This window comes from Petaurus breviceps, unplaced genomic scaffold (genome assembly GCF_028583685.1).
Source record: "Petaurus breviceps papuanus isolate PSGF00001 unplaced genomic scaffold, PetGlider_PUasm1.0 90750, whole genome shotgun sequence".
NCBI classification, from domain to species: Eukaryota; Metazoa; Chordata; class Mammalia; order Diprotodontia; family Petauridae; genus Petaurus; species Petaurus breviceps.
Genome location: NW_027187335.1, coordinates 8215702 through 8235967, shown reverse-complemented (window position 1 = coordinate 8235967; position 20266 = coordinate 8215702). Strand labels below are relative to the sequence as shown.

Genomic DNA, 20266 nt, shown 5'->3' with positions numbered 1-20266 from the left:
TGTGTGTGTGTGTGTGTGTGTGTGTGTGTGTGTGTGTGTGTGTGTGTTTGTGGAGGTGGGAACTGTTTGGTGCATTCTACAGGTTTATTTTTCATTTTTGGCAGATTTTTCCTGGACCAGTCAGAAACTACTTTACTTGTGTAGAAGTTTAGTCTCACATGCTCACAGCTGGCAATTATTCCCCCCTAGCACATGCTTTGGATGTGAGCCGTAGAGTTAAAGAAATGTGTATGGATCATTCATCACTGCTTCAAAGTAGCAGATGCCATCATGCTGGAATCAGGAATGAGCATTAAACTGGAAGAGAAAAGGGGGAATATATTACATTGGTGGCATAACAGCATAATATCAAAGAAAGAGAGGTTCATAGAATGAGCTCTTGATTTTCCTCAAGTTTAAGAAATCATGCTTCCATATTTTCTATTGGGGAAGAACATCAATGAGATTGATTGGGGAAAGGCTATAGAATGTTAAAATTATACAGTTCTGCTTTCTATTGGGTAGTAATTCACACACACAATGGGTCATTTCATATGCATTGTCTTGTGGAAGAAAATAATAAATTAATCGCTTTTTTCCTTTTCCCTCCTTCCTCGATCCTCTTAAATTTATCAGTGATTTATCTTTGAAAGCTGCTACAGTGGTGAGCTAATACCTGCTCCCTTCTCCTACTCTGTCTTTACCAAGACTACAGTTAGACATATGTGTGTTACCCATCAGAACCTGGCAAATGCTGAAAGATGAATGTGATCCACGTTGGGGTTTCTCCAGGCAGAATTGACAGAGGTCCAGATGTTTGGGGAAGCAGATGAGCAACTCTTATCACTTGCCATTTAGAACAACTGTATGAGTGTCTGGAGCCAGGGAGTTCCAACCTCAATCTTCATGATTAAGTATGCTGTACAGAAAAATGCTTGATGTAAAACAAAGAATTAAAAGGACAAGGAAGAAGTGGAGAAAAAGGAGGGAGAAGTTCAGCAATTCCTTCTTATAATTCACCTAACATCTCAGGTGGGAAGTAATTCATCAAACATTTCTTGAGCACCTAATGTATGCTTATCCCCATGCAAAGCACTAAGTAAGCAGATCTGCTTTACAGGTCCAATCTCGTTTGAAGAAACTTTAAAGTTTCATCAAAAAATGCTGCTTTATATCCAAAACTTATTAAAATGGAAGCCAATTACTGCATTCCACAGAGGGATTATACATAATTGTTCAGTGGACTTTGCTTTTGTTTACAAAAAGCCAATATTTGGTACAATGTATTTCAGTCAAATATGACAATTTGGAGCCCCAGGACATTGAGTGAACCCTCTATGAAAGGTGAACCCTGCTATTTCATTGAAAGGATTGGCAAGAGATGTACAGAATGAGCAGAGGTAGAAGAGGTTTTATCTGCATTATTGGAGGTAGTACTAATATTGTAGTACATTATCTTGATTAATTTGAGCAAGACCCAAGTTAATTTTAGAATGGATGCTTTATTAAAACACCATGTGACTGATCAGGCCACATGGTGGGCTGAGCCGACCCCAGCCCACCCCATGTCTCAGGTACAGCAATAGCAGTAGCAGCCAGCAATAGCCCTGATCTGGGGCAGAAACTTAGCTTATAAAAGGGGCCTTATGTAAGCAGTGATTGGTCAGTACACACCTTGAAACTCCCCCACCTGACCTAGAAGCCTGCCCACTTTTTTTTTAAAGCAATTGGGGTTACATAACTTGCTCAAGGTTATTTCTGGGTATGGTGCTAAGTATCAGAGCCCGGATTCGATTCTAGGTCATCCCAACACTGGGGCCAGTGCTGTTACTCGCTGAGCCATGTGGCCGCCCCTAAGCAACTGGGGTTAAGTAACTTGCTCAAGGTTACATGGCCAGGAATTTCTGGGTGAGTGCTAAGTGTCTGAGCCCAGATTCGATTCCCCAGGTCATCCCGACACTGGGGATGGTGCTCTTACTCGTTGTGCTACCTGGCCGCCCCAGAAGCCTGCCCACTTCTAAGAAGGTGAGCTGACTGGGGAAAGGGTGGAGACCCAGTGGGGGAGGGAGGAGCTGACCTGGCAGTCTGCTCACTTCCTTGGGGGAGGAGGGGTTGTGGGGAAAACCAGGCACAACATTTCCCCATTTCTTTTGTTCATGTGTCAAACCCATGACACCCTGGCCGAATCATACAGGATAGTCAGCTTTGTTCCCACAGGATGGTAGTGGGGATCCATAACAATTAGCAATTTAACAGTGAATAGGGACTTCCTATAATCAAGGCCATAGTCTCAAGGAAGAGGAGGGGGCCACATTTTTCCATTGGTCCTCTAGTTGAATTTCTCCAGGAAAGAAGCTGTCCCAATAGAGGTCGGGTCCAGATTCTTGGGAAAGCTGTCTGCATATGATGTTGTATTTTTCAGATTCCAAGGCTCAGGGGGTAATCCTTAGATGATAGAGTTCAAATGTACAATGCAAGAGCTCCCAGAAACACGTTTTTACATATTAAGGTCCAGTTTTCTAGCCATGCAAGTCTAGGTTCAAACAAATAGTTCAGTTTTCTTAGCCACTAGGGCTAGGCTCAGTTAATACAATGAGGTTTTTCTCATGATTTTACAAAATGACATAATTACATTAAGTCAGGTACATGTCACCAAGATAACCAAGAAAACTTACATACAAACTATACAAGAATCATAATTAACATACAATTCCTTGTATCCCAGTGACTTATTTCATTTAAGCAACACTTTTAAATCCCAGATGGCTCATGTAGTTACAGAATTTAAAAAGGAGTTTTGCTTCTCCAGTTTAGATCTAGAGATGACCAGATAATTTTGACTTAATATAAGTTAGTACAATTACTTAAGATTAGTGCCATATTTTGAAATTACAGAGAATTTTCAATTTATTTATTCTTTGTTATTTCTACCTTTCTTAAATCATGTACCTGGTATAGGAGTTCTTTAAAATATGAAAAAAAACCTTTTTTTAAAAATTGATTTCATCTGCTCTTTGTAAAATTATCAGACAGATGCATTAACAAATTAACATTAGCTTCACCCTTACCACTACCTTATAAAATCCTTGTGCTAAAATCCAAAATCCATACCTCTGATCTTATTCCCAAACATGCTCAAATCATGAATTCACATAATAGAAAATTTTAAAGCCAATTTTATACATCTGTATTTAATCCTAGGTGTCGTCTAGTCTGATCCTGTTGCTTTCCTCAAACTTCACTATGTTGATCAATCAGTCATCTTTTTCATTACTTTTTTTTGCCTTATTACTAATCATCTCCTTCTTTGAAGGATGTTATCTCTATATTTATTCATTTATTTGGCCCTGAATATTACTTCTCAGTGAAATCGCTATAGAATAAAAAGAGGGACAATGTCATAAACCTTGCCAGAAGGAAAACTTCCTTAGCCATGTTTGATTCCAGGCATGAGTCATCTCTGCTAGTCATTCAGATAGTCACCAGGTGCTGAAAGCAAGGCTTAGGCATAAACAGGTGGGAGGTTTCCTTTTCAGAAAGAAAAGGTACAATTGGGAAAGTCAGAGAGATTCTACCTGGGTAGTGTCCAAGATTGTCCCCAAACTTTTCCAAGCACAGACATCCACCTTGAACAGTATGCAGCCTTCAGCCTCTGACATCCCATTATTGGCTTTTATGATGACTCCTGTAATCAAGGCTTAGAAAAATAGTAAAATTTACAGTCATTCAAATTATTAAATAGCAAATAAATATGGACTAGTGTCCTTCAGATAGGGCCATCTAAAATTTAATTGAGTTATTAATCACAAACTCAAGTTACAAATCTTTCTGCCTTCCCAAAACTTCCTCATGCTCTCTCAACATCTAAAACTGATATCAACTATCTGGAAACAAGAGGAGACCCACATTTGTCCCCTAACCTTCTCATCTGCTTTGTTTAGCTCTTCATAAATAGACTTTAAAGATAGTTTGAATTAACCTCATGTTAAAAATGGTATCTTTCTTTTCTCTCAACTAAAGTAACTCTGATTAACCTAAATATCAGGTACCCAAGTACCCCATCATTCCAAGAACCTGATCATTTCCCCCCTTAAACATCTGGGACACAAAATCATTTGGGTAGATCTGTCTCTGTTTCATATGGGGCTAGGTCTGTAACCAGTGGCTAAAACGTGGCTGAAGCCAGGTCCAGGAACAAGCCCTAATCCCCTTTCCCCCTCTCTTTTTTTGGGGGGGGCTATTCAGCACCCTGACCACAAATTGTTTCCTGGGACACCTAAGCCCTCATTTCCATATTCTAGGTTTTAAAAAACTTAGAAGAGGATTCACAGGGTCTTTTCTTCACATAATTACCAATAAGTAGTTTTCCTCAAGCATGCTATTATAAATACTTGATTTATGAATTGAAACTTAAAAAAGAAAAACTTTAAAGTGTATGATTTCTTAAATTATAACATTTCAGAATATCATAACTGATACTCTGACTACTTCATCCACCATAATTTTCTTGTTCCTCTGACGATATAATTCTTAATTTAACAGCATTTAGAGTATGAGAAACTGCTTCTATTATAACATTCATAATACCAATGTTTACCAGTAACAATATCAGAAACAATTATGATGTACCTAAATTTAAAATTCAAACCAAAATCAAGTAATTACCACTCTGGTGATCTTAATTTAGTAATTTCCAAATTGCTTTGCACAGAAAATCATTCATCCCATAACCATTGACACAAACTTCACACCTAAGAAAGGTTTCACTTAAGGTTGACAAACATAATAATTATAAAATAAACCTTCAAATATGGGAATTTCCCAAAACTAATTTGGTGCAAAAAAATGCTCCTAATATAAATTTCCCAAGACATTGTATATTCACAAATATCCAGGTTAACATATATATCTATATCCTTAGATGACTCAACAGCTTCAGAATAGTAATAAGAAAATTGTTTTTAACATCAGAGTTCATAATTTTTCCAAATTACATAATTTAGCCAAAATTTTAAATGAAATATCAGCATTATTATTGTCTATTTGTAACCCAAATATAAGTTTTAAATTAACAAATTTTAAAACATAAAAATCCAATGCACATGCAATATGAAATTCAGATTAAAAAAAATAGGTGTAATACTATTCCTACTTCAAAAATGTTTCTTAAGTTCACTTAGCTAAATAGACTTTTAGAAACACAATACAGTCTGAGAAAGATCGCAACAAAATAGCAATGAATATCAAATGACTTGTACATTAATTGACTTTATAAATTCTGGCAAGGATTCAAAGTTAGAGAGATATGCCAGTCATTGTATTTTACAATCACTACGAAATTTTGATCACAAGTATTTCACAAATGCTATTAATTCCCTTTACAAATTCAAGGAACAAGTCAAGCTGAGATAGCAAAAAACTTTTCTTTTAAGCAATCCCAATATCCTAAAAAAAGTCTGCTTTTTTAAGCAATCCCAATATCCTATTTCCAATTTCTTAATGATTAATTCTCAGAATTTGTAAAGATATTTTGTAAAGAAATTGTAAATTTCCCAAATTAAAAATTTCAAATTATTGCAACAACAGGGAGAATTTTGGTGGACCTTTTGAAAGTGAGCTTTGAATCTGCCAATCTCAAAGCTCCACACTTAATTGGCTTTAATTGGTCAGGAAGGAGATCTAGCCTGCCTGATTCTTTGATCAGAGGGGAGGGATTCCCAAAGAGGGGCCCACCTCCCCATCTTCCCAATGCTCACCAGCACAGTAAAAAGTTTTGCCCCTCCTCTCTGTCTTTGCGTTTTTGGAGGACTCTGGAGAGTGTCAGGAGGAAGGCCCCACCCACCCCTGAAGCATGCAGGTCCCAACCCCACCTCCCTTTACATTTCAGTGTACCAGTTTCAACAGTGTACCATTTCAACAGTACCAGAGTGGATAGGACAAAACTTTACAAACACAGAATGGATAGGACACATAAAAAAACAGACAAATAATAGTCTCTACCCACTTGTTTACTTCCTGCAGATTCTGAACAGGAAGAAAATGAGCTCAAGCGAGCATAGGCCACATCAAGGACATACAAACATTAACCAGAGTACTGATGGGCAAGAGGCTTGATGTCTCGAGCTTTGACCAGGGAGGAGATGTCCCCTGCACAACTGGCAACGTCTAGCCTTCCCCCCTACAGGAAACAGAACAGAATTTTAATCAGAACAGAATTTTACTCACCCCCAAACTGGAGGTTCTGGATACACAAAAGGTCAAATGAAGAGCTGGTAGAAGTCGGGAAGCAGGTGAAATCTTTCCCTCCTCGAGACCTGAGGCCCTGGAACTTCAACAGGGGCTAGCCCCCCTAGGAATCAGGGCAAGCAGATGTCTACTCCTGAGGCCAAGAGCTCTTCCTATTTGGCAAAATCTCACTGGCTCCCCACTCAGTGGCTAGGGCTGCTTCCTCCCTACCCCTCTCCCTTTCTCTCTTTCTCCAAAGGGGAGATAAGGAGAGAGTTGGAAGTCCAACAGTTTCCCTGGCCAATTTTTGACCATAGAAGTTATTAGTTACAGACAGACTAAAGGCAAGCACAAAAACACAACAGACAGACCACCACTCACCTCTGGAGGCTGACACGGAGATCTGGGTCCAAAGAGCTGAAATGTGATCTTATTGATGTCAGGGGATGGTCTGGATTTTCTCAGCCTTGAATTCTGAGCTCTGAGAAAATGTCAGATGCCAGCTGCTCAAGGAAGTCAAAGCTGAGGGACCTCCATCCCCTGAGGCTGAGTGAGGATCTTGGGCCTTAGACAGTAGCACAGAATGCTGTCAAATCTCGATGGGGCCTCCAAATGTAGTACATTATCTTGATTAATACGAGCAAGACCCATGTAATAATTTTAGAATGGACCCTTTATTAAAAGGCCATGTGGCTGATCAGGCCACATGGTGGGCTGAGCAGGCCCCACCCAATGTCTCAGGTACAGCAATAGCAGTAGCAGCCAGCAACAGCCCTGATCTGGGGCAGAACCTTAGCTTATAAAGGGGGCCTTACTTAAGCAGTGATTGGTCAGTAAACACCTTGAGATTCCCCCACCTGACCCAGAAGCCTTCTCACTTCTATGCAGGTGAGCTGACTGGGGAAAGGGTGGAGACCCAGTGGGGGAGGGCAGAGCTGACCTGGCAGTCTACTCACTTCCTTGGGGGAGGGGGGGTTTGGGGAAAAGCAGGCACAATATGGGTTAGATAACAGTTCCATCTAAATATTCAAGCAGAGAAGAAAAATGGGGAGGGTGATATGATCATGAATCCTTGACAATTACAGAAGTAAATTTATTTCATCAGAAAAAGATGGCTCTCTTTCCATTCTTTGCTTTCTCCTCTCCTAGGGATAGAGTTTGAGAGAAGAGGTTCTATCATAGCTAACAGACTTCTTCTGTTCCAAAAGGAAGCATTTCCACCTTCTCTTGCACATGCTACCTTTCTGTGAACTAGAATAATCCAAAATTGCAAGGGGTTTTTCAAACAGCCATCAGTCAAGATCTTAGCAGTTTGTTTAGCGTTTTTCTTCTTTTCCAAGGGATATGCTAGATTATCTGTGAAGTCTTATGCATTATCTTCCCCAATCTTTCTCCAGAGTACTTGCACCTTTGGCACAATTCTCCCATTCCACATTCCTTTGAACACTGGACCCTAGATGCCCTCTGAGATGTGTAATGCCAAGTAAAGGCAACTTCCAAAGGTTCAAAATACCAGCATAGCCATTCTCCATTTTATTCAGTGACAAATTAAGAACAGAGAAAATAAAAATAGAGCATAATTCAAAATACAGCATTCACCAAGTATAATTCAATAATTTCCAAGTACAACTTCACCTCTGGAAAGTACATTCATTTACTCAATCCCAAAGACCCTCTTCTCAAATGGAGATTACTTTCCAATCATAAACAAAGTACATTCATTTGGCCAGTCACAGAGGACAAAAAAGTCAAAAGTTTCCCACCCCTGGATCACAACTGAATTACAATTATCATCAGTTAACACCAAGCACCTTCTCAAAAGAGGCAGTAGAGAGCACAAAGGCCATCTACCCCTGAATTTCAACAAGGTTAAGATATCATCAGAGCATTTAATCCTCAAAGAGAGGTCTGTCTTCATCCTGACCCAAGGCAAGTTCCCAGCAATCTCTGTTCCTGGAGAAACAAAGCTTAATAAGGCCACAAGATACATTGCTGGTGTCCTCATTAATTCATTCTGTGTCTGCAGAACAGTCCTAGGACCCCTGAAAACATTAGCAAGAACATCTTCCAGATTTTCTGTAAACATACAACAAGAAAATCCTTCTTCAGGGCTTCTGAACCAACAGCAAGGTTCTAGAACCTCTGCAACAACAGCACTGTCCTTCACCAGTGGATGAATCTGGCAAAACAACATCAAAACAGACAGACAAAGTACTGGTATCACAGCCATGTCTCCTCAGTCCTTGGCAGCACTGGGTGGCAGCTCTCAAAAGTCCTGGGCAGCATGAACTGGCCCTCAGCTATCCTCTCTCTTTCTCTGCCTCCATAATACTGTTTTCAAAAATTCTTCTTCCTCTCTTCCTCTGCTTGTGCCTATCCAAATCCACGGCACCAGCTCCTCCCAATTCAGCCCTCTCTTTTCATGTCAACAAGTCCACCTCTCAAATGGGATTCACAAGCTCTGGGTTTTAACACTCAACACAAAAACCAAGCCAATACAGGGGGAATATTTAAATTCCATTACTATTACCGTGTTTCCCCAATAATAAGACCTATCCCGAAAATAAGCCCTCCCCTTAGTGTGTAAGATTCCTCTAAAATAAGCCCTCCCCCCAAAATAAGCCCTATTGAGATTGCTACTGTAGTGAAGGTGATCCCCTGTGCTACACGCTACATTACGGTACCCTCTGTATGCACCATCCCCCCCCTCGGGTGAAATGCACACCGCGCTCTGAGCTGCATCCAATCAGAGCTGCAGCAGTGAGTGCATCATCCTGTTCTTTATTGAATTCATTATTGAATAAAGGTACATTTTTTTGTTCACATTTACCTGTTTATTAAAATTGCTGTCAATGTTCATTAAAATAAGCCCTCCCCTGAAAATAAGCCCTCTGGTGTTTTTCTGTCCAAAAAAATAATAAGACAGTGTCTTATTATCGGGGAAACACGGTACAAGATGTCATTTTGTTAAAAAAAAAATTTAAAGCATCACTTCTAAGGATAAGGAGAGAAACTGTATCACAACAAAAAAACCCTCTAGTACTCAAAGGAAAGTTCTGTATCTATAGCTTTGCTACATCTATATGGCTTTATATCTAGGGAGTAGCAAGGTGGTGAAGTGGAGCCAGTTCAAATCTGGCTTCAGACATTTACTAGACGTGTGACCCTGGGCAAGTCATGTAATTGTGTTTGCATCAATTTCCTCATTGTAACAACAATTCAATATTCATAATGCCTATGGTGACTGTAAAGATTCTGGTATAGTTATTAATCACAAAATGTAACAGGCTCTCTACATGGGGGACATAGCCAGAACATTTCTTCAAATACCAGAAAGCTGAGTCCCAAAACCAGAAAGTCAAAGCCATTACAGTAGCCACAGAGTTGGCACACATAGTTAATGCAATAAACACCCACATTCTCAAGCCTTCAAAACAAAACAGGCTCCCTCAGGCAAAGATCCTACTCTCCTCACTCATGGTAACTACTCAGCCTCCACATAGCTCACTCCCAGAAGCTCTGGCCCCCCACAGTTCCCATCCTAGAAGTCCTCAGCAGAAGTTCTTGCTGCCTATCAGAAGTTCACACTGCTGTCACTACTTCTAGTCACCAAGCTGGCTCCAGCCTGGCCCCTACTTGTCTCCAGTTCCTTCCTGCCCCACTCCCTCCTGATACTATAACAAGTTCAAGTGGCATGGAAGATCTTCAGATCCCATTACCATTACACTCATTTATAAAATGAGTTGGAGAAGTAAATGGCAAACCCTCTCCTGCATCTTTGTCAAGAATACTCCAAACAGAGAGAGAGAGAGAGAGAGAGAGAGAGAGAGAGAGAGAGAGAGAGAGAGAGATTACTGCTATTTAGTTTGAGGTTATCAAGCAGAATTAGATTGCACTGGTGCTTAGGCAGGAGGGGCATATTAGAAACAATACTGGCCTAGGAGTCAGGACACCTAAATTCTAGGACTAGCTTTATCATTCATCCTTGGTCAAGTTACTTCCTCTCCCTGTGCTTCCATTTCCTGATCTATAAATTGAGGGAGTTGGACTTGGACATCTGCAAAGTTCCTTCCAGTTCTAACATTTTTTTTTCTTTTCTGGTTCAGAACTTTGATTTCAGCAATGGAGAGATCATATGGTGTTGTGGAAAAAGTGATAGATTTTGGATTTTAAGTCAGAGAACTTTGGTTAGAATTCTTATTCTGCTACTTGCTACCTATGTGACCATAGGTAAATCATTTTACATCTCTGGTCTTCAATTTCTTCCACTGTAAACTGAGGGGATTAAAGCAGAGATCTGAATTTCTTTTTTCTAAATCCATGATCCTATAACTCCTCAGTATGGGAACTGCCTCCCCTGATGCTGATACATAACTAATCTGTAGTCTCAGAAAGTTTCCTGAAGCACTAAGTGATTAATTAATCAATAAACATTTATTAAGCACCTAGTGTATGCCCAGAACTATACACAGTGTTGGGATATAAAAAGAAGCAAAATACAGTCCCTGCCCTCAGTGAGTTTACAATCTATTTGGGGGGGGGCACCACATGCAAAGAAATACACACAAGGCAAGCTTTACATAAGATAAATTAGGAGTACTGAACAGAGGGAAGGTGCTGGAATTAAGAGGTTTGAGGAAATCTTCCTGTAGAAGATGGGATCTTAGTAGTAACTTAAAGGAAGTCAGGGTCAGTAGTTGGAGTGGAGGAGGGAGAGCGTTGCAGGCCTGGGACACAGCCAGAGAGATGGAATGTCTTCTTGTTCATAGAATAAACGGGAGGCCAGTGTCATTGGATTGAAGAGTATGTCCACGAGTAAAATGTCAGAAGACTGGAAAGGTAGGAAGGAACTAGGTTATGATGAGCTTTGAATGCCAAACAGAACATTTTGCATTTGATGCTGGAGACAATAAGAAGTCAAGGGAGTTTATTGAATAGAGGGATAACATGATCAGATCTGTGTTTTAGGAATATCACTTTAGTGACTGAATGGAGAATGGATCAGAGTAGGGAGAGACTCGAGGCAGACACACCCACCAACAGGCTATTGCTGTAATCAGAGCATGATGAGAGGAGGGTCTGAATGAAAATGGTGGTAGAGTCAGAGGAGAAAAGGATCATATTGGAGAGATGCTGCCAATGTGAAATTGACGGGCATTGGCTACAGCTTGGATATGGGAGAGGAGGAAGAGACAATGAGGAATAACACGTAAGAGGGACGGTTTAGGGGAGAGATAAGGAATTCTGTTTTGGATGTATTGGGTTCGAGACATTAATTAAACATCTAGTTCAACATACCTGAAAGAGAGTTGGAGATGCAAAATTGGAAGTCAGCAGAGAGGCTGGGGTGGAATAGATAGATTCAAGAATCATCAGCGTAGAGGTAGTAATTAAGTTCGTAAGTCACCAAGTGAAGCAGCATAGAGGGAGAAGAGAAGAAAACCCAGGACAGAATCTTGAGGTACACCTGTATTTAGAAGACATGATCTGAAGGAGGACTGAGCAAAGGGGATAGAGAAGTAATGATCAGAGATGTTGGAGGAAATCCAAGAAAGAGTTATGTCGCAAAAATGTAGAGAGAAGAGAGAATCAAGGAGGAAAAAGTGATCAACAGTGTTAAAAGCTGTAGAGGGGACAAGAAGAATGAGGACTGAGAAAAAGTCTCTTGATTTGGCAACTGAGATCGTTAGAAACTTTGGAAGACAGCAATTTTGGTAGAATGATAAGGTCAGAAGCCAGATTGTAAGGGGTCAAGAAGAAAGTGGAGGCACCTATTGGAGACAGCTTTTTCAAGGACTTTAGTAGTAAAGGCAGTAGAGAGATGGAATGATAGTTGGCATAGATGCAAAGATCAAATGAGGTTTTTTTTCAGTATAGGGGAGATATGGACATGTTTGTAGGCAGTAAGAAATGGTATAGTAGAGAGGGAGAGATAAAAAATAAGTCATAGCATATGGACGATAGAAATGCATAAAATATATGCATAGTTGAAGAGGGTTAGGTCTGGTGACCCCAAAATACCAACACGCCAGGTCCTGCCAAATGAATTTGAATAGAGTCTTCTCAGCCAAAGAAAAGTACAATTTATTAAAAGTTCGCTTGCATTAGACACAGAGTAAGTCTGTGCTAGGTCATTCTATGGCATTCTCACTATTCTATGGCATTCTATGGTGCTCTCACTATTCTATGGTGCTCTCCCACATGGAATTCTATGGCGCTCTCACAAACATGAAGACAAGACAGGGTCTTATATACAGAAGGTTGTGGGAGGAATCTAGGGATGGTGTAGGGGAAGAGTTTGGGGGGGGGGTCTTCAGGAGGAGTTAATGAGGTCAATGAGTGATTAAGGGTGGGAAGCCACCTGGAGACCACAAACAATGGTGGGCTAGGCCAGTTCAAGGGTGGATTGATATTTTGATATGAATTTGATAGGTGGGAAATCTAGTAATAGAGTCTTGGGCTCTGCCACAATGTAAGGCTTATTGCCTCATGCAAATGCCTCATCAAATGGGATCAATCAAGAGTCCAAGGGAGATTCCCAGAGCTTGTACCTCAAGGATTCAAGGAGAGCTCGAGGGGGCTCCCAGAGCCCATACTTCATAGTGTTGTATAATATCAACACAAATTTTACAACAAAGTACTGTAAACATACCATAAAAGAAAAAGTAATTCAGATTTCTTATCCGGTACAAAAGGAGGGTCAAATTTTTTGTGTGGATTTTCCACATTGTGGGGGGTGCTGTATGTACCCCTTATCCCCATGATATCGAAGGGATAACTATTCTGAAAAGCCTGAAAAGGATGACTAACCAGTTTGTACCTGGGCACATATAGCCACACCCCCAGGACCCTCTGGATTTCTTATCCTATGACCCCCATTTAGTTTCTGGAGAGTCTAAGAGGATACTTTGCATGTACCATTTACCTTCTTTCTCTTGATCTCCAAGGGAGAAAGAAAATATATTATTATGCTTCTTTTTGTAGTAAAGGAAAAAGTAGACCCAGGGTGGTTAAGTACCTTGCTCCAGGGGTCCCAGTTAGCTAAATGTAGATTGAACTAGTTAATTGTAGGAACCGAAGAATTTCTTACTGCTTGGCCAAGTTCTCTTCCCATTAGTTTTGGCTTCTTTCTCTCCAGGTATTAAAATGGTACTTTTTTAAAAATGAGAAATAGAGATAGGTCAGAGAAAAGCTTTTTGGCAGGTGAACTGGTGTCCTCAGCCCTGCTCAGCTGTCTCTTCTTCAGTCTTGGTGGGGGTATTTACAACTGTTGGGCTATCTCTTGAATTTGAAACATCATGATTATAGTAGTTCATTTTTTTGGGGGGGGGAAGGGAAGGAAAAGGAAGGAAATGGATGAGGGGGCAGAGAAGTAGGAAAGTCTGGTGTTTTAAGTCCTGCTAATTCCTGTGATTTCTATAGTATTTTAAGCTCTGCAATAATTTTTTTTGCTTTTTTTTTCTTTGGAGGGGGGAAGGCAGGGCAATTGGAGTTAAGTGACTTGACCAAGGTCACATGTCTAGTTAAGTGTTATCTGAGGCCGGATTTGAGCTCAGGTCCTCCTGTCTCCAGTGCTGGTGCTCTTCCAATTATTAAAAAAATATATATATATTGCTTCATTTGACTTTCATAATATAACCTGATGCATATACTAGTATCTGGTACATGTACCTTTCTCAGATGAAGAGAAAACCAGTGTGAAGTAGTGGATAGAGAACTGGCCTTGGAGCCAGGAAAGATTGGGTTCAAATCTTACCTCTGACCAGTATTGTCTGTGTGACTCTGAACAAGTTATATAGCCTCTCAATGCCAAAGACCACTCTCCAAGGCAATTAGTTGCAAAGAACTTGCTGACCTGCATCAGTAGAGGGAATTTCCTCATCTCTCAGTTTCTCATATATTTGAAATCACAGGTCTAGTCCCTCTCCCTGTCATAGAAGAGGAAAGTGAAACTCCTAGAAGTGAAGTTACTAGTCTCTAATCATTATAAGCTAGCAAATTGCAGAGGTGAGATTCAAATTGAGGTATGATGGATCCCAGTTCCAGCATTCTCTCCCCTAAACTTCAGCTGTTTTTATGATCGGTCATTCACAGTTTAAGAATCTATGTTATTGAAGGGCAGTAGGGATGTAGATAATTTAGTCTACTATTCAAGACCCCTGAATAACAGAGATTCTTAACTCTGTGTGTGTATGTGTGTGTGAGCGAGACAGACAGACACAGACAGACAGACAGACACCAAAAGAGAAAGAAAGAACATGCCAGCTTGGGTAGTCTGGTGAAAGTTATGGAGTCCTTTTCAGAACAATATTCCAAATTCATAAAATAATTAGGATTCCAAAGGAAACCAATTATATTGAAATACAGTTTTCCTAAAGCTGCTCTACTTGGCTTCAACTATCCCCCATAAGCTGATCACCTAAAATCTCATCATCATTGAATAATGACTAAGGTTTTGATATTCTACACACCTTTTCCACTCACCCTTATTTACCCTTCTCTTTTGATTGGACAGCTAGAGGGTGGAGCACTAAACTCAGCCTTCCTTTATAGAGGTCTTCTTAGCTCTGTTTCCCATCAGCTGTTATGGTTATTACTGACTTCACAAAGCAAAGTGCCCCACTCCACAGCTTTTCAGATTCCATTTTTTTGGTATTGTCTTCCCCATTAGACTGTAAACTTCTTGAGAGCAGAGATTATCTCTTTTTCTTATTTGTATCTTTCTCCAGCATTTAGCACCTTGCCTAGCACCTATTGGATGCTTAATATTTATTGAATTGAAAATGAAACAAAATAAATATACTACCTTCTCCAAAAGTTTTATTGGATATTTTCCCCAAGTCAGAAATAATCTTTCCTTTTATCTCTCTTCCCTCTCTGTCTCCTGAGTCTCCCCTCCCACTCCCTCATCCCCTCCATTCTCCTCCCTTTCCCACCCTCCTCTCTTCTTTCTCTCTCCCTATTTCACTCTGATTGGAAGTTCAGTCCCAATGTTGAAACTTTAACCTGCTCTGCTTTACTGATGTGGGTCTATTTGCCTTACCCCCCATAGCCTGGTGGCCTCCTCACTGTGTTTGTACTTAGTGTGGACAGCTGATTGACTTTAGCCTTGCTGAAGCTCTGAATTCCCAAACTCCTGGAGTAATTTGCTTCAGCCTCAGTCTCCCTCACTGGGAGGCATTACAGGAATGTGCCACCATACCAGACTCCTTTATATCTTGCAGAACACTTTGATTATGCCTCTCTTAAGCTCTTTCATTTGTTTGTGAATTATATTTGTTGTCTAATTAGTATATAGTTATTTCTACGTGGTAATAATTCACCATTATATGTTTATATAGACTAAAAAGGCTATGAGGGTAGAAACCATGTTTTAATTATCTAATTATCTCCGCTAGGTCCCAGAGGAGTGTCTTTCCCTTAGTAGGTCTTTAATAAATGGTTACTTACTGTATAGATGAATATATTATGGTATAATGTAATGTGATATAACATATAATGTGATTTTCTTTATCTTTGTCAGATTATGTTTGCTTTAGGCTAATATTTCTAGAAGTTTCCATTCTTGAAGCACATATCTAGCAGTGGAGAAAAATGAACCTGTGACTGAAAAATTGGCCATGACTGATTCTAAGATGAAATAATATATAATTGGCCTTTTAAGGAATTTAGGTGATTTTTTTTTTTTTTTGCTTTTTGGAGGGCAGTTGGGGTTAAGTGACTTGCCCAAAGTCACACAGCTAGTAAGTGTGTCAAGTGTCTGAGGCCAGATTTGAACTCAGGTCCTCCTGAGTCCAGGGCTAGTGCTCTATTCACTGTGCCACCTAGCCATCCCAAGGTGAATTTTTAACAAGTCAAATAGAATGAAGGGCTACTTGGATTTCCTTTCTAATATGTACTTTTCTGAGGATGATGTGGAATTGAGGTTCCTACTGATGCTGTCCCATTTCTACTCAGGGTCCCTTGGTCCATCCTGCTCCACACTGGGGTACAGTGGGAGTAGTACTGAGTTTGAGGTCAGACTTAGGGGGAGGGGGCTTGGGTTTGAATATGGACTTTGATGTATCTCTTTGACTTTGATAAATCACCCCTCTTCTCTGCGCTTCATAAATGAGAGACCTCTGAGGCTCTGCTTTTTGAGAAAGAAATGGGTCTGGGAAACAATCATTCAACCAATTAATAAGCATTTATTAACTATGTACTATGTGCCAGGCATTGCACTAGGCACTGGGAATACAAAGACAAAAACTTAAAAGTCCCTGATCTTAAAGAGTTTGCATTCAATTGAGGCAAGAAGTGGCAAGCTATTTTTCCTTTCTCTCAGCAGATATTCCTACTCAAAGAGAAAAATACATAGTCTACTCACTCTTCATTCTTGGCCAACAATACTACCTACTTTTTCCCCCCTAAGGCTGAGGCAAAATCTGTTTCAGGCCTTATGCTGTTCACATCATAGTGTAGCATCATGATCAAGGAAATTCTGGCCTGTTAGCATTACTCATCTCAAACAATAAGCCTAATAAGTCTTACCATAGAATTTTTCTTGATGCAATAAAGGGACCCAGACACCTTCAGACATCATACACAGGCAATAATTCTAGACTAATGGTTGTACTCATGGTCCCCTCATTGCTTTTAAGTCATTCTTTAGTATCGAAGGGACTTCTTGTCTCCAAATTGCCATCCAGGCAGGGCATATGTCAAAAGAGTGTGCAGAAAGAATCAGAAATGGCTAAGTCAACAACATTAAGGACTTTTTCCTTTCACAAACTTTGTTTTACAAAAAAGCTGTCTCCTAGGCACATTTTAAAGTTAAGGTTAAAGGTATCTTTATTTCTACTATCTTCTCAATAATATAATCAACCAACAAACATTTAATAAGTGTTTACTATGCACCAGACGCTATTTTAGGAACCCAGTATACTACAAAGAAAAAATCAGAAGCAATCCCTTTTTTCAAAAAAATTTTATTGTGCTTCAGTTGTTTCTGACCCTTTGTGACCTCTTGTACATACATAATATATTTATAGTGTGTATTTGTGGTGTTGGTGTTGAGTTGTGTCCAATTCTTCGTGACCCCATTTAGGCTTTTCTTGCAAACATACTGGAGTGGTTTCCATTTCCTTCTCCAACTCTTTTTACAGATGAGGAAACTGAGGCAAAGAGGGTTAAGTGACTTGCTGAGGGTCACACAGCTAGTGAGAGTCTAATATTAGGTTTGAACTCAGGAAGACGAGTGACTTCAGGTCAAGCACTCTATCCACTGTGTCACCTATACACACACACACACGTACATATATATTTATATACACATACATACCTACACACATATCTTTTTGTATGTGCGTATAAAGTTCCTAGATCTTCTTGACCCTCAAATAGGGTCACAGAGAGTTGAACACAACTGAAAAACTACTGAACAGCAATATGTGTGTGCAGATATCATTTATGTATGTGTATATGCATACATGCATACCTATATGTCTCTGCAGAGACTTATCAATTATATATAAACATGCACAGACATATATGTACATATGTATATGTAACATATGCACATGTATACCATGCATTTATGTATATATTCATACCTATATGTCTCTCTATATAGACATATTTATTAATAATATGCATAGAGACACATGTGTGTATTTAATTATCAAGCCTTTTTTCCTTCTCTTCCACCACTGGGGCAGGGTGGGTGGGTGGGTGGGGGAACCCTTGTTACAAATTTGCATAATCTGGTAAAACAAATTCCCTTATTGTACATATGCAAAAATGTATCTCATGCTGAGAGACATGTTTAATTTTTTTTTTGGAGACATTTAGATTTTTCAATCTCTGACAGGAAGTGGATAAGATTCTTTATTCACTGTCCTCTGGAGTCATGGTTGGTTGATCAGAATTCTTGTCTTTCAAAATTTTTTATTTTTATAATGTAGTAATAAATTGTTTTCCTGGTTCTGATCGCTATGTTCTACATTAGTTTGTACAAATTTCCTCAGGTTTCTCTGAATACATTTTTTCCCATAATTTCTTACAGTATTATTTTTTCTTATTAATTTTGCATTAATGTACAAGGGTTTTTTTTTTCCAGCCATTCACCAATTGATGGTTACCACCTAAGTTTCATTTCTTTGTTACTACAAACAGAAAGGTATAAATATTTTTTGTGCAAATAACCTTTAGCTTGTTCTTTGATCTCTTTGTGGTGTAAGTCTACTACTAGTATCATTGGATCAAATGTTTGTTTAGTAATTTTTCTGTGTGTGCATAGTTCCTAATTGTTTTTCAGAATGCCTATATTAAACCATAGGTCTACTAATAGTGAACATTAATGTTCCTGTTTTCCACAAACTTTCCAACATATTATTTTCCTTCTTTGTCAAATTCTCACAGATATGATGTGCAAGATGTAGAACCTCAGAGTTGCTTTACTTTGCATTTCTCTAACCATTAGTTATTTGAAACTTTTTATATTTCTGTTAATAGCTTAGATTTAATCTCCTGATGAGTGTTTGTGTGTGTGTGTGTGTGTGTGTGTGTGTGTGTGTGTGTGTGTGTGTGTGTGTGTAGATTCCATACATTCTCCAACAATTCATCCACTGGGGAATGGCTCTTATCCTTATAAATTAGAATCTCTGAGGACCTGACATTCTGATGGAAGAGACAATATATACATAAATCAGTACATACAAGGGAAAAAAACAAATAAACAAACAAGGTAGTATGAAATTTAACCTTAAAGGAGAAGATAGTACTCAACAGGAGGTCCATTCTAAACCAAACATACCATCTGATTGGATCACAAGAAAAGAGTAGGAAGTACACTGTGTTTAAGCCAATGCTCCTCAGAGAATTGAAGCAATGATAATATCTGAAAGCTTTATTATGCTTTGTGAATGAGGACAACCCCTTTGGGTACTGAAGCAGAAATTTTCTAGATGATCTCTTAGCCTGAGAGAGGGGCGGCTAGGTGGTGAAGTGAATAGAGCACTGGCCCTGGAGTCAGGAGGACCTGAGTTCAAATCTGCCCTCAGACACTTAACTCTTACTAGCTGTGTGACGTTGGGCCCCAATTGCCCTACCTCCTCCACTCCAAAAAGCAAAAAAAAAAAAAGTTAGCCTGAGAAAAGGGAAACAGTTTTCAGATGTGTCTAGTTAGTGCACTTACTTGGTAGGGATTTGTTTATTGATGAGAAAGATCTAGCTTGATATACAATCCTGATGGTTTCCCAGAGTAATCCTCAACATAGCCATTCCTGATGATTAGTTTGGTTAAATTGTGTGACTCAGACATTGACAGCTGCTTGTCACTGAGAGAGTGCATTAGCCTTCAAGCCAAGCTATACATTGAATGCTAGGCACCCCTCTAGCATCTGGCAATATCTTCATTTCTCTCATTCTAAAACATTCCTAACTGAGCTGGAAACTAAAAATCAACTTACTTTGTATGGTAGAGAAAGGATATATTCCCTCCGACATGCCTAGGCTGATTCCTTTAGGAGAAGATTATTTCCTTTAGCAATTTCTCTGGCAACTGGAGATGGAAAATGGACTCCACTGGACTGTAGGATATTCACTTCTAGGTTATTGGTTCAAATAAATCTAGGTTGATGGGAATGAGTGATGTTCCTCTAACACTTTTCTATTATTGGTCCAAGGTGAAAAGAAGTTGCAATTATGGCACAGTGGAAAGAGCACTGAATATGTAGTAATTGCTCATGGGTAATTCTGGCTCTGCTACTTACTATCTGTGTAACATTAGCCATGCCACTTGACCTCTCCAGGCTTTGGTGTGCTCATTTATTAAATGAGGCATTGGTGTAGAATTCATAATACACAAATATTTACATAAGTATACACTTATATTTATATATAACAAATATACGTGAACATACTGTGTATATATGTTTACGTAACTGTGACAATGTGAGAATTTGTTTTACTTTGTTATGAAGGTTTTAATTTTCCTTCCTTCCTTCCTTCCTTCCTTCCTTCCTTCCTTCCTTCCTTCCTTCCTTCCTTCCTTCCTTCCTTCCTTCCTTCCTTCCTTCCTTCC

At 39.4% G+C, this 20266-nt stretch overlaps 1 long non-coding RNA gene across 1 annotated transcript; it reads right to left on the bottom strand.

The window, feature by feature from the left end:
- Positions 1-13: 13 nt before the first annotated feature.
- On the bottom strand, positions 14-6583 carry LOC138145781 (uncharacterized). The gene is made up of 4 exons (XR_011164311.1): positions 6205-6583; positions 3555-3676; positions 724-898; positions 14-297 (listed from the first exon to the last, which is right to left on the bottom strand). It is a non-coding gene; the product is annotated as an uncharacterized lncRNA (long non-coding RNA).
- Positions 6584-20266: the final 13683 nt, after the last annotated feature.